The sequence below is a fragment of the Ylistrum balloti genome, unplaced genomic scaffold (genome assembly GCF_031769215.1).
Source record: "Ylistrum balloti isolate Yb309-2 unplaced genomic scaffold, AGI_CSIRO_Ybal_v1 Utg370928, whole genome shotgun sequence".
Lineage (NCBI taxonomy): Eukaryota > Metazoa > Mollusca > Bivalvia > Pectinida > Pectinidae > Ylistrum > Ylistrum balloti.
Genome location: NW_026782525.1, coordinates 823,196 through 835,876, shown reverse-complemented (window position 1 = coordinate 835,876; position 12,681 = coordinate 823,196).

Here is a 12,681-nt window from a genome sequence, read left to right as displayed (position 1 = left end):
GTTCCTGCCTTGTTCACCGTCATCGTATGTCAGATGCGGGTTCCTGCCTTGTTTACCGTCATCGTATGTCAGATGAAGGTTCCTGCCTTGTTGTCCGTCATCGTATGTCAGATGAGGGTTCCTGCCTTGTTGTCCGTCATCGTATGTCAGATGAGGGTTCCTGCCTTGTTAAAAGTCATCAATGTCAGACGACGTCTCTGCCTTGTTCACAGTCATCTGAATTAAATTAATGGAACCACTGAGTACTAATATGCCCTCCTGACAGAATTTAGAAGTATTATAGTGAAACCATGATTTACATTATTTACATTATTTTCTCCAGTGAAAATAATAACACGTTTGCAGACTTTGCAGACTTACGCGATGAAAGAAGAACGCAGATTATCTCATAAAACTGACCAATCATAAAGCCCGGTACAAACCTGAAAGTGATGTATACTAGTAACACGACCTTCAATTCCACAGTAAACTTTCATTTCCATCGAAGCCGACAAATAATGCAAGTCAGTAACTCAAATTACCTTTAGCAGCGGTCAATCCCCAACCGAACAGCTTGAAATTTGAGCTCGGTATTCCAAGAAGATTCGTGTCAATGACAGCGACTGCTAGGTTATTTTCAGTCATGTAGTAACTTGTCACAGGTAAAACCCTCTCTGAACGTTTTACAGCAAATTTTGTCTGTTAGCGACAAGGATAAGTTACATTTTTTATATAATGATAAATTTATTTTGAAATTTTTATTTGCGTTTACATATCTTGTTGGTTTATTGATATTACTGAAGACATTGTTAAATATCCTCATTTTATTATTTAAATTTATAATATCTCAAATGAAATAATTGTTCTAAACATCGTCAATACGTGGACCTTACATGCGTATTATATAATCAGTTGCTTTTGATAGCCGTTTTTGGAAACTTTTTACAACAATCGGAAACAACAGACTTGTGGTATGTTCTTTATTGTTGATTTTTCAGACTCCTAATTCTAGTCACCAATAGATTACACTGTTGGCTAATTATCCGATTTAAGCATATAATTGCACCATTTTTGGTGAAAATTGTGAAATGTGTGAACGTCATGTTTTCACCCCTGTTTATAGCTGTATGTTATGTTCTATATAGTCTACTTGTGTTTATAGATTGTTTCAAGTTAAAACTATGATAATTGTTGTTTCCAGATAAGCGATCGGGGAAATTGGATTTTTTTCCCAATTTATTCCGGGAAGTTCGGTTCACTGTTTAAGATGCATTTTGAAATAGAGAATTTTTTTTCCATTACTAGCCAAACTACATTTGTGTTGAGAAAGTATGATTACTGGAGAATATTACACTTAGATCTATGTTAATGAATGATAAAAGAACCAGTTACCAATAGTGGAACAGTGTAGACAAATTTCTAATAGTTAAAAATCTTTGTTTTTCAATCCCCTGCCATGAATACATGTTTTCAAAACATAACGTTAATAGTATTTAAAGGACTGTTAAAATTAAACTAATGAGTAGCACCTAACAGTTTCGGTCCGGCGATACTCATGTATGGTTTACTAGCAACATTATAAGTAAAGGGACAGTATGGTAGGGTGCTTCAATCTATAGTTCCTGAATCTGAAAATGTCCATGCCAGGTTTTCTATCAAGCAACCCACGGGCACCTGTATCTAACACATTAACAACACAAGCAAAATGCTAGTCAAGTCCAATCCTGTAAGACGGAAGTACGTAATTTCTAAACATAGATATTCAAGATGCTAGCCTATTGGCTAACTCTTCCGAGTTCTTATCAATATTTGAACTGAGTGACAGATTTCCGTCTTCAGAGACGGAAAAAACGTTGAAAAACTCGACCGAGTACAGTGACATTTCACGGCGAATCTTGGTGTGACATACGTTCGTAATGTTATTTAAAGGTTATTCTATATATATTGTAGTGGTGAAATTGGCTTGTAAATGGCGCAAAAGTGAAAATATCAATTTTTGTAGTTTTTAGGAGCTCCGAACGTCGTTCCGAGGATTTCGAACGGACAAGTTTCCTACCTTTCTGTATGATGCATAATCGACTGGATATTTGCTTGCGTTGTTTAAGTTCCAGCTACAGGTGACTGTAGACTACCAGAAGTTTTCAAAATGTCGTTAGAATCTGGCGGATATCCATAAACATTATGATAAAAACCTGTATCATCCTGATAAAGTTATATTATGATAAAGCTCCCTACACATTAACACTTTTATGAGTCAGAATATTCAGATTTTTATACCACATTTTCTTGTGTAAATTTTATAATATCATAGCTTCTTTTTATTGCTCATATCTTTACTATTAAAGCGGTACATAATATTGAAAGAAATAAAACAAAATTAAATCAGCTCCTAGAATATTGATATTAAGATTATAAAATGCTTGTTGCCACATTGTGGTATTTTACGTCTTACTTCCCGTCGAGGTCGTTGTCCCTTTTTGTTCGATTCAAGCTTTTAAAGCAATTCAGTTAATTATAATATGTACATCTTGATTAACTGTAGATATATGATGACAGTCATAGACTTTCTTACACCAGGAAGGTAGGACGTGTAGGATCAATGTCATATTTTTTTTATAAAAGGACGTCAGAAGGTTTAGAATCAATGTACAGACATGTAACGCTATTTTCGAGAAAACAATACACCAGGATGTTCTGATTAAGTCTCGCTATTGCAATCAAAAGCTAAACCCTTTATCCTTGTTGAGAATTCCTTGTTTCATATGGTTACACTCGCTAATGACTTCATCCAACACAGGCAAGACCAAAAAAATCTAAAGTTTGTAACGGGAGATTCGAATCAAAGCACTGGAGTGAACGAGAAGTGATTTATCTTCTATCGACAACACAAAATTTAATTGTTACTGACATTTCAAAATAATACACACGTACTTTGGTTCGATGAAAGAGTGTAATTCCATTAGGAAAATACGAGACTATAGGGCTGTCAATTACTGGAGCTAGGTGGACGGTTAGTCTTCTCTGCTTAACATGGTTGACGTGCGGTAACCAACATTCCACGAGTTCTCGGGGTGGCCGAGGTACATACATGTATAATATATACATCGAACATTTTCAATGACACTACCGTCACCGTTATCTATGGTGTATTGGAAAAGAACACGCTTTCTATGAAATTTCGCTCAGATAATTGAAACGGCCCTTGTTATCATAACCACACAGATACTGTATCCTAATTAAACATGAGTAATAATACTTAAAATCCTGTTAAAAGTTATGTATAATATACTGCCCAAGACACACAGCAGGACATCCACCAGTCACAGTATACTGACAACGGACGAGAACCAGTCGTTATACAACCACACTGAATTATACTGCCGAAGACACACAGCACGTCATCCACAAGTCACATTATACTGACAACGGACGAGAACCAGTCGTTATACAACCACACTGAATTATACTGCCGAAGACACACAGCACGTCATCCACAAGTCACATTATACTGACAACGGACGAGAACCAGTCGTTATACAACCACACTGAATTATACTGCCCAAGACACCCAGCACGTATTCCACCAGTCACAGTATACTGACAACGGACGAGAACCACTCGTTACACAACCACACTGAATTATACTGCCGAAGACACACAGCACGTCATCCACCACTCACATTATACTGACAACGGGAAGGAACCAGTCGTTACACAACCACACTGAATTATACTGCCGAAGACACCCAGCACGTCATCCACCAGTTATATTAAACTACCAAAATTACAGGGCGTTAAGATGGAGACGTAAGTCCTATCATTAAAGACTGCGGTATGTTTGATCCCGAAGCCGAACGCTGAACTAAAGGCCAAATGTGTTGATGTGTCAAGGACAACATTAAGAACAAAAGAAAGTATCAAAGGCCAAACCTACTCACCACTTACAATCATGCAAGGGTGCAGTTTATATGCTTGCTAAGCCGGTAAAGGAAACCCGTTTGTAACATGTGACAGAGAAGAGATTGTTCATAAAACATCTATATGACAAAGAAGAGACTCTGTTCATAAAACATCTATGTGACAGAGAAGAGACTGTTCATAAAACATCTATGTGACAGAGAAGAGACTGTTCATAAAACGCCCCTGTGACACAGAAGAGACTATTCATCAAACGTCCATGTGACACAGAAGAGACTGTTAAAAAAACGCCCCTGTGACACTGAAGAGACTTTTGTTCACAAAACATCAGTATTACTCAGAAGATTCCGTTTATAAAATAACGACGATATATTTATGAAACCTTTATAAAACACCAAAGTGACAAAAGACAAAGATAACTATAGGGATACTTTGAAATAATTTCTGTGTAAGTACTATATCCAATGATGGGACAAAGTTGTCGCCTTGAATATCATATTGAAAACAAGGTTCTTAGAAGTGTTTGCTTGAAATAATCATTTTCAATCTAAACAGTCAATGTACAAGCAACCGTATGTGGCACTGTTTCTATGAATATTTGACCAGATTGTAGCGATCACTAGATACATAAATTTGAATTCATTCCAAAAATGGAATAAATGGAATATTTATAGAATATATATCAGCCAATCAAAATGACAGAATTTGCGATAGCCCTGACCTGTCATTGTATTTCATTACAAACCATACGAAAAGAAGGGAAAACTAGGACTGGCAGTCAAATCTAAAATCGGTTATTAAGCATCTATGTAACAAAGAGAAGACTTAAAACATTCATGTGACAGATATCGCATGCTTCTTTTGTTTTAAATTTATCAAATAAGAGACAATAATTAAACTCCACAACATCACTGCGCCGATGAGGAGACGACTGAAAATTTCAAAAAGTACTAACATCAATAACCATTTTATGACTCTTTAATCTTTCACACCAAGAAATATTTCATCGTTAAAAAAAGTTCACCAGTGTGAGTCATGTCATTTTAATGATTCATGTATGATTTCCAAACTAGGCTCTCGGGTGACGTCACATCTCATATTCTACATGATTTATAGAATAGATCGGTTGGAAAAGGTGATAATTATCAGGTCACGTGGTGTAACTGTCCAGAGCTTGCAGAAAACTAGGAGATAATTTATCTTAATTGTAACACATTTCATTCTTTTCTTAATTGTTATGTATTTCAGAATTTGAGAATAAAAAGTGTGATGTGTCCATCATCAACAGATGTGTTATATCATAAAAGTGGTATATAGTTACACAGTGTATTTGTAGATGTGAACGATGACGTCACTATTAATGCGGTTAGCAGTGGTCAACAAGTTATTCCAACATGTCGTAGCAAGCCGAGCTCAGTCGGATGTAATGGCTGCCGCGACCAATATAACCGACTTCACGGTGAATGCGAATTTAATCCAGCAACAAGTATTGTCGATTTATATCATTCTGAGATTAGAAGCATTTTCATGCTCTGTTCCATCCGTCAACACTACTTTGTGTGTTCAATACATGAGTAGTTCCGACGCTGAGTAAAGATCAGAACGCAGTATCATATTCCAATTAAATATCATAAAAATGTTGCGCCCAGAAAAATGTTCCGTTCACTGACTATACGGAAGTGGTGTGTAAATAGTTAACTGCAGGAGACGGTGACTGGTCCGGATCTCAGCGAAGACCATAAAGGGGAAACCTTTGATTGTATCCAAATTTAGATCTACGGTTTCCTGTAATACATTGTAAGGCCCGTTTTACAGCAAGCTCACATATTCAGTTCCAAATATAAAAGGTCCAATTGAAATCTAGGAAAACGATGTCTGTTGCGGTGAATCGCCTTTTGACTAAAATTATCTTAATTGTTATTTGTTCGCTGGGAATGTACATAATATCCTGAGTAGCTGTTCGAGCTAATTAAATGTTGGTAACTTTTAATTGATTTATTGATTGGATATAAATAAACATATCCACCCTTTTACAAGTTTAAATTAAAACAATGACTTCTTAAAAAATAATAGCTACTTTTCATCCTGGTATAGTATACTAATATAGTTTATATATCGATCTGCACATTTGTAGTCAAAGTAACTAAAAGTATATATTACTAGGACTGCATTATAGAATTTATTTGAAAGATGGGCCGATCGTGGTTTAAATATTTCATGAGACACGAATGTCGACTTGTACAGAAAATCCTTCTTGGTTAAACCTTTATAAATACCTCCGGCGGATACCAGGCAAGCATAGCATATCATCACTACATACTAATGCATTTAAATCCATAGCGCTTCTTAGTGAGGTGAAATCAAATGTCATTCTCGAGTTATATAACAGAGATATCAGCTTTTACAATTGATAGTTGTTAAAATGGTGTCACGATTTTTTTTTTATTTCTCGTGCCAGTTTATTTTATTTTTTTTTTTTTTTTGTTCCCTATAAAACGTATGAAATCGGTATGGATAAATTGTTTACATTAAAACGTGTCCAGATGTAATCTCAAGCTAGATAAACAAGCTTGAACTGACTTAGTTTAGTGAAACGGAGCCTATGACTAAAATCACCTACGGTTGATATGGTGACAGATGTGTACATGTAACATGTTTTCTTCTAAGAATAAACATATATAATGTTGATCGTTGCATTTCTTATAGAAATATAACTCTAGGTTACAACACCCAGGGTTCATATATATACAAGCATGAAAAAAGAAATTGTTTTGGCCTGGAACTGTAACAAGGTCATACAACTCAACATCAAAATGGTGTGTCGTAGTGCATATACTGCTTCCAGTATGACCTTGAGAATACCAACACTTGTACTTATTTTTAATTACATTTGTAAATGTGATCAAATTACGACAAGACTTTACAATGGTGAAATACCGTCAGTGTATAGCTCTTTGCCAATCTGAGGTCGCATTGCTGAGCGTTTTCTTGTTACGTCACTTTGTTTTCGAGAGAATGCACACCACCACGAAAATTTACGATATCGTTTAACTGGCATTTCTATAAAAGGGATCTTGCCGCTAAATATTACAATTAAGGTGAAAAATGTGGAGACCGCAACAACATCTACACGTGGGAGGTATTCTGTTTACACCTGTGACGTCAAACACGTGCAATTGCAGGTGATATATTATTGTGGTGTGCAGGTCTGATGTTTATTGATCAATACGAGTTCCTGATGTGGTCGTAATCATCAACATTTTATACCTCCACATACATGTACAACCCACACTAGCGAGACAGATAGACGTCCATTGTGCGTGACTCAAAATCCACATTAAATCTTTATAAACTGGCGAGATGGAAACAGTAACTCTGTGGTAAAAGCCGTTTTAGACTTATCTAGCAATGAACGAGCTTAAATATGGACTCTAAGCGGTGTGTTAATGAAGGAATACAAGAGAGTGCATGCTCTGATAACGGGTCTTATCAGACTACATAAAAAGGTATTTGCATTCTTTGCAGTTTCCAACAAGCGCGAACTGGTTCGGTGATCGATTGAATCGCCAAAGGTGGCAGATGTCCTACCCAGTACGTTGGTGATATTGAAGAGACAATGCCAATAACATCAGATTCACACAGTAACGTGTCCAGTATCTTTTGCTAAAATAGTGCTCTAAAACAGATAGTGTTTGTATAGATTTGATCTCGGGTGATATATAGTTTCGGGAACATTTTGTGTGTGTCTTAGACTCTTAACTGCCTCAGTGTTTGCCATTTGCACGTCAGAAAATTACATGATCGAAATATTCATTCTGTGAGCAAACAGACAAATTGTCAATTTCGAGTAAGTAGACGGTTTTTACACAGACGTAACTGTCAACAAATCGCTTCAAATTCAGCTAGGAATCCACTCCATGCCATCCTCTTTCAAAATACATATAGAAAAATGCCAAGCGATCTGAGCATTTTGTCGTTCGTCTGTTTCCATCAGCAGACGGGAAAGTGAATCTGTAAAATACTCAAAGAAATTCCCAATGTTATTAGTTTACAAAAAAGAAACTCCAATCGTTACAAAGTAATTTCAGTTTTTAATGGCATGGGAAAACTGGTAGTATGGATTGCGTTAATGTCAGCTCATACTGCCTGGAGTCGTGTACTTGTTATTCACAAATAAACATACGTACTCTTATACAATTGTCAGTGAAGTCGAGAATGTTCAATTTCTCATGTTCCTATTACTCTGAACTTTGCTGCGAGCTAGATGTACTTAATCTGTATTTTTCACTTGGCCTACTTAATGCGCAGATACCCACAGGATATGTTTTATGCCGCATTACCGATTTTGTCATTAGGCAGACAACTAACAAGGTTTCTGAGTCAATTTACACTGTTGTCTAAACGGTCGTAGAACTGAGGAGAAGTAACGACACTCTACACTGATGTAGGAGTAGTATATGACTTGTGGTGCCTTCCCACCTGTACCCTACCCATGGCGGCTTGCTTTTCTCAGGAATGTAGCCGCAAAACGGGCCGGTCGGTACTGTCCTTATCCAACTTGCTCTTGATAGCATGCGACAGGCCTCCCGTATGTTGTTCAGTCAGGTAATCAGCCGTACTGATAGGAGACTCAAGTCTCAAAATAATCTTGGCTGTTTATTGAGCGATAAATCCAGCAAAAACAAATTATATTGAAAAAATGTGACGACTTCCATTACCCTGTTTGACGAGAATGCAGCCTCGTCATTGACCTCCATGGTTGAAATTAAGACATTATCAAAGTTTGTAAGTACCTGTATCTGTACCTGCACTCTAACAATACCCCCGGCCCCCATCCACAAGGAAAGAGGTAATCCATGATGGCAAGAATAATATTACTGGAAACACAATCGGCATTATGTTAGTAAACTGTAGTTAGAGGTGTATCTGGACCTCTGTAGTTCGGAAGTTTCGTTTTAATTGCTAAATAGAGCTGGCGATAAATAGCTATGCACTCTCGCAAATTTCCAAATAATTTCACAAGTTTTTCTTGACTTGTTTCGTGCTTAATGTACTGCTTCTATATAACAATGATTTTACACTAACACGTTCGGCGGACATGGACGAGATAATGAAATCTATTTTAAAACGGTATCGCAATAGAAGTTGTTCATTAATTTCATCAAAAATGTATCAAGATATGCTTTTCAGGATAATTTCTTCTAAAGAAAGTAAAACATTTTCTGCGTTATTAAATAAGATGAAGACGTATAACTGTAATGCGGAAGTTCCCAGTTCAATCTTTCACACTGGAATCGGTGGTGTGTTATGACAGACAGATGAAGTAATATAGAGAAATTTTACACCTCTTTCTATAAAGGTTCAAGAGGAAGATCATGTTCTATATCCTTATTTGGACATTATCAATAATGCTGAATATGTCTTTTATATGTCATAGTTGAATCATTTAAGAAAGAGCAACTTTTTACCTAAAGAACTTCTTATTGTGTTACACACAGAAGGCGTGAAAGTAGAAAGGTGCGGCAATGTTATGTGTATCATTACAGTGGTTTTCATATTATTTACACTTACGCAATGAAAATGTCTTATTTGGGAGCCTTTACTTTTTTTCATCTAGAAATAAGAGGAACGCCGAAGTTTGGTAATCCGACCGATGCTAGTTTCACTAAATGGTATTGGTGATGTATTTCTCGTAATTCGTAGAAATGTGATACCTCGTTTCAAGTTTTTTTTCATGTCTTGAAATTAAGATTCTTTATAACAATAGCCTCAAGTATTTAATTTTTTAGTAAAGTTTTATTTATAGAAAAGTTTCATTTTACTGATATTTGTAGATGTTTGGATACAAGTCAGTCACATAGAAACAGTATGTGATTATATACAGAAACTGTACACAATATTGCCCGAAAAAAAGAAACAATACTTCGATTGATATGTAAAATGAATAGATACAAGACTCCAAACTGTTTCAGGATTATGTTACCCAATACAACAGTCGATATACTCAACAAATGTTTACTATAGAATTCCTAACAGCAGTTTCTCTATTTCTAACTTTCTACATTAAACAAATAGATTAATTGACACCATAATGTCAGATCATCCCAAACAAGATATGTTTTCAAAGGTGTCTTATTGGGTGAACAGGCAGTTGAATAATATATTTATCTGAGTTTAGGTCCTTCCTTAAACTTAGTCCTGAATGGTGCAAAGTGGAAGTGCTTATCATTCCACAGAGTGTAAGGCTAATGCTCGCGCTGTACTGTTTGGCAGAATTTAAATAATATAGTTATTCACATAAGGTTGACATTTTAACTGTGTGGAAATGAACAATCTTTGGAAATATATTATATATAATTCAAACAGACTAAAACTTAAATCCAGCGGGAAATTTTAAAATATTTGATTATGAACTTTTTTAAAATCTCTTCCTTGCTAAATGAATAGTAATTGACAGTCTAAAGGGTATGGTTTCATAAATTGTGTCAAATCTTTTTACTTTAGCTTTAATTATCAAAATATGTTTTCAGACAAATTGGAAATAGCGTATAATTCGAATTAAGAAAAACTACAATATGTATTAAAAAGACATCGTCTTTTATACAAACATATATCTTTTGTTTTAGCGGTATCTGTGACAGAATAATAAAATTGATACAGAAACTTAAAAGACAGATGACAAGAATGGTTAGAGAACTGCCTGTAGATGTGTGAACCATTCTGTTGAGAACCAGGATAAGAAACAATCTCGGAGAAGATAGGAAGATGAAATTTGATTGATGTAAGTAACAATTTGCCTGTATATCATGGCATTTGCAAAAGTCTGCGAGCATCGCTTTGGTTTAAAAAAAATGATATTTTTTCCTTACATACTCTTTTCAACAAATTCGTTTTTTCTGTCATCACGTTTACATATCTTAGAGACTTTAAAATGACACATGACACAAATGTATTTTCGATTACAACGAAAGCTTCAAGTAGCTTTAGTTCGGCAATAAAAGTCTGTCCTTTTATCTAGCCATGTGTTCATCAAAATCAACAGTCGGCTGTAAATAATGGATCGTATTTGCAGCAATATCTTAATATCAGGTCATTTTGAGCAAATTATATTTGAAAAGATGCCCCTAAAAAGAGTTTTCTAGAACATTACTATACTGTATGTATGGACATGTCTTGGACATGCTTTATCAGCGTTAGATTTATTAGAATCTAACCAGTAAATTCAGGTCACTTTCGTAATCAAAACAACAAATACGATTTAAAATACCAAAAATTTTATTACAAACTTAAAAATATGTAGCAATATAAACCATACAAGATTCAACATACAAGGCCTTTTTTGAAAACTCATAACAGATTTCGCTTTAGTGGAACGTGTTATACTACATGGCAATTTAACCAGCTGGCTCAAAGGTGTGATACGGATACAAATCGTATAAATAAAATGTACAGCTAGGCTCTCCGCATGTTTCACATGGACCAAGGACCGCATCGGAGTCAGAAATGAATCAGTCATACCTATCCTCACCAGTGATGACGATTACTTAAGATACAAAAAAAAGTGAAAGACAATTCGTGGTAAACACCAAAATTAATAGGCATCAGTCAGCCCTTATATATATATATATATATCGCTATTGTTGAGGAAACCGTCATTCGCGACTATTGCGACAAATGTATTAAATCCTCGCGGCAGTAAGGATAAAAACGATGATAGTGATTGTGTTACTCAGCACGAGTACAGGGTCTGAGTAAACGGTTTTTCGTGGTGAAGAGTAGTATGACAGATCTACTTCCGACTGAGGAACACCTTGATGGTCCTTAAGATGGTTTGTGTAAAACAAAGGTTTAAAGCCTGTGCAAGCCAATTTGAACATGTTTCCATAGTAACAAATTTAAACGAATTTAAGTTAATATTTCGTATTAGATGCCCTTGTTTACATAATAAATACTTATTTCTTCTATTTGTATCACATTAACTTATAAATGGATATGTGGACCAGTAAAGCCACTTGTATCAGATAAAATGGCTACCTGTGTAGATATGCTGATTGTACAGGTAAATACCATGATAGGTACCAAAACAGTGCTTACCTGTTCACACTGCAAATTCGCGTTTTACTTTAAAAACATTACATATAATGAAAGAGTGAAATTTTGAGACAGAATCCGTCTATGTACAAAGCCGGGATAACACAGTTGTAAGTTCCAGAACTAGGAGTGAACAGAAGCGCTTTTAACTCGGCGATCAGTCGAGGATTAGGAGTTAAATAACACATGTTAAACCGAACTGATAATCGAGGACTAGGTGAGGGAAAAGTTGTCTATTGTTCAACAATAAGTCGGGAACTGGGGTTTGGTTAAAGTCCATAGTACTATAAGGTTTATCGAGTATTCGACATTGGTAAAGTCAGTATAGGTCGTCGGTCAGTCGAGGACTAAAAGTGACAATGTCCGTATAGGTCGTCGGTCAGTCGAGGACTAGGAATCGACAATGTCCGTATAGCTCGGCGGTCAGTCGAGAACTAAAAGTCGACAATGTCCATACAGCTCGGCGGTCAGTCGAGGACTAGGAATCGACAATGTCCGTATAGTTCGGCGGTCAGTCTAAGACTAGGAGTCGTCAATTTCCGTATAGTTCGGCGGTCAGTCGAGGACTAAAAGGCGACAATGTCCGTACAGCTCGGCGGTCAGTCGAGGACTAGGAATCGAGAATGTCCGTATAGATCGGCGGTCAGCCGTGGACTAAAAGTCGACAATGTCCGTACAGCTCGGCGGTCAGTC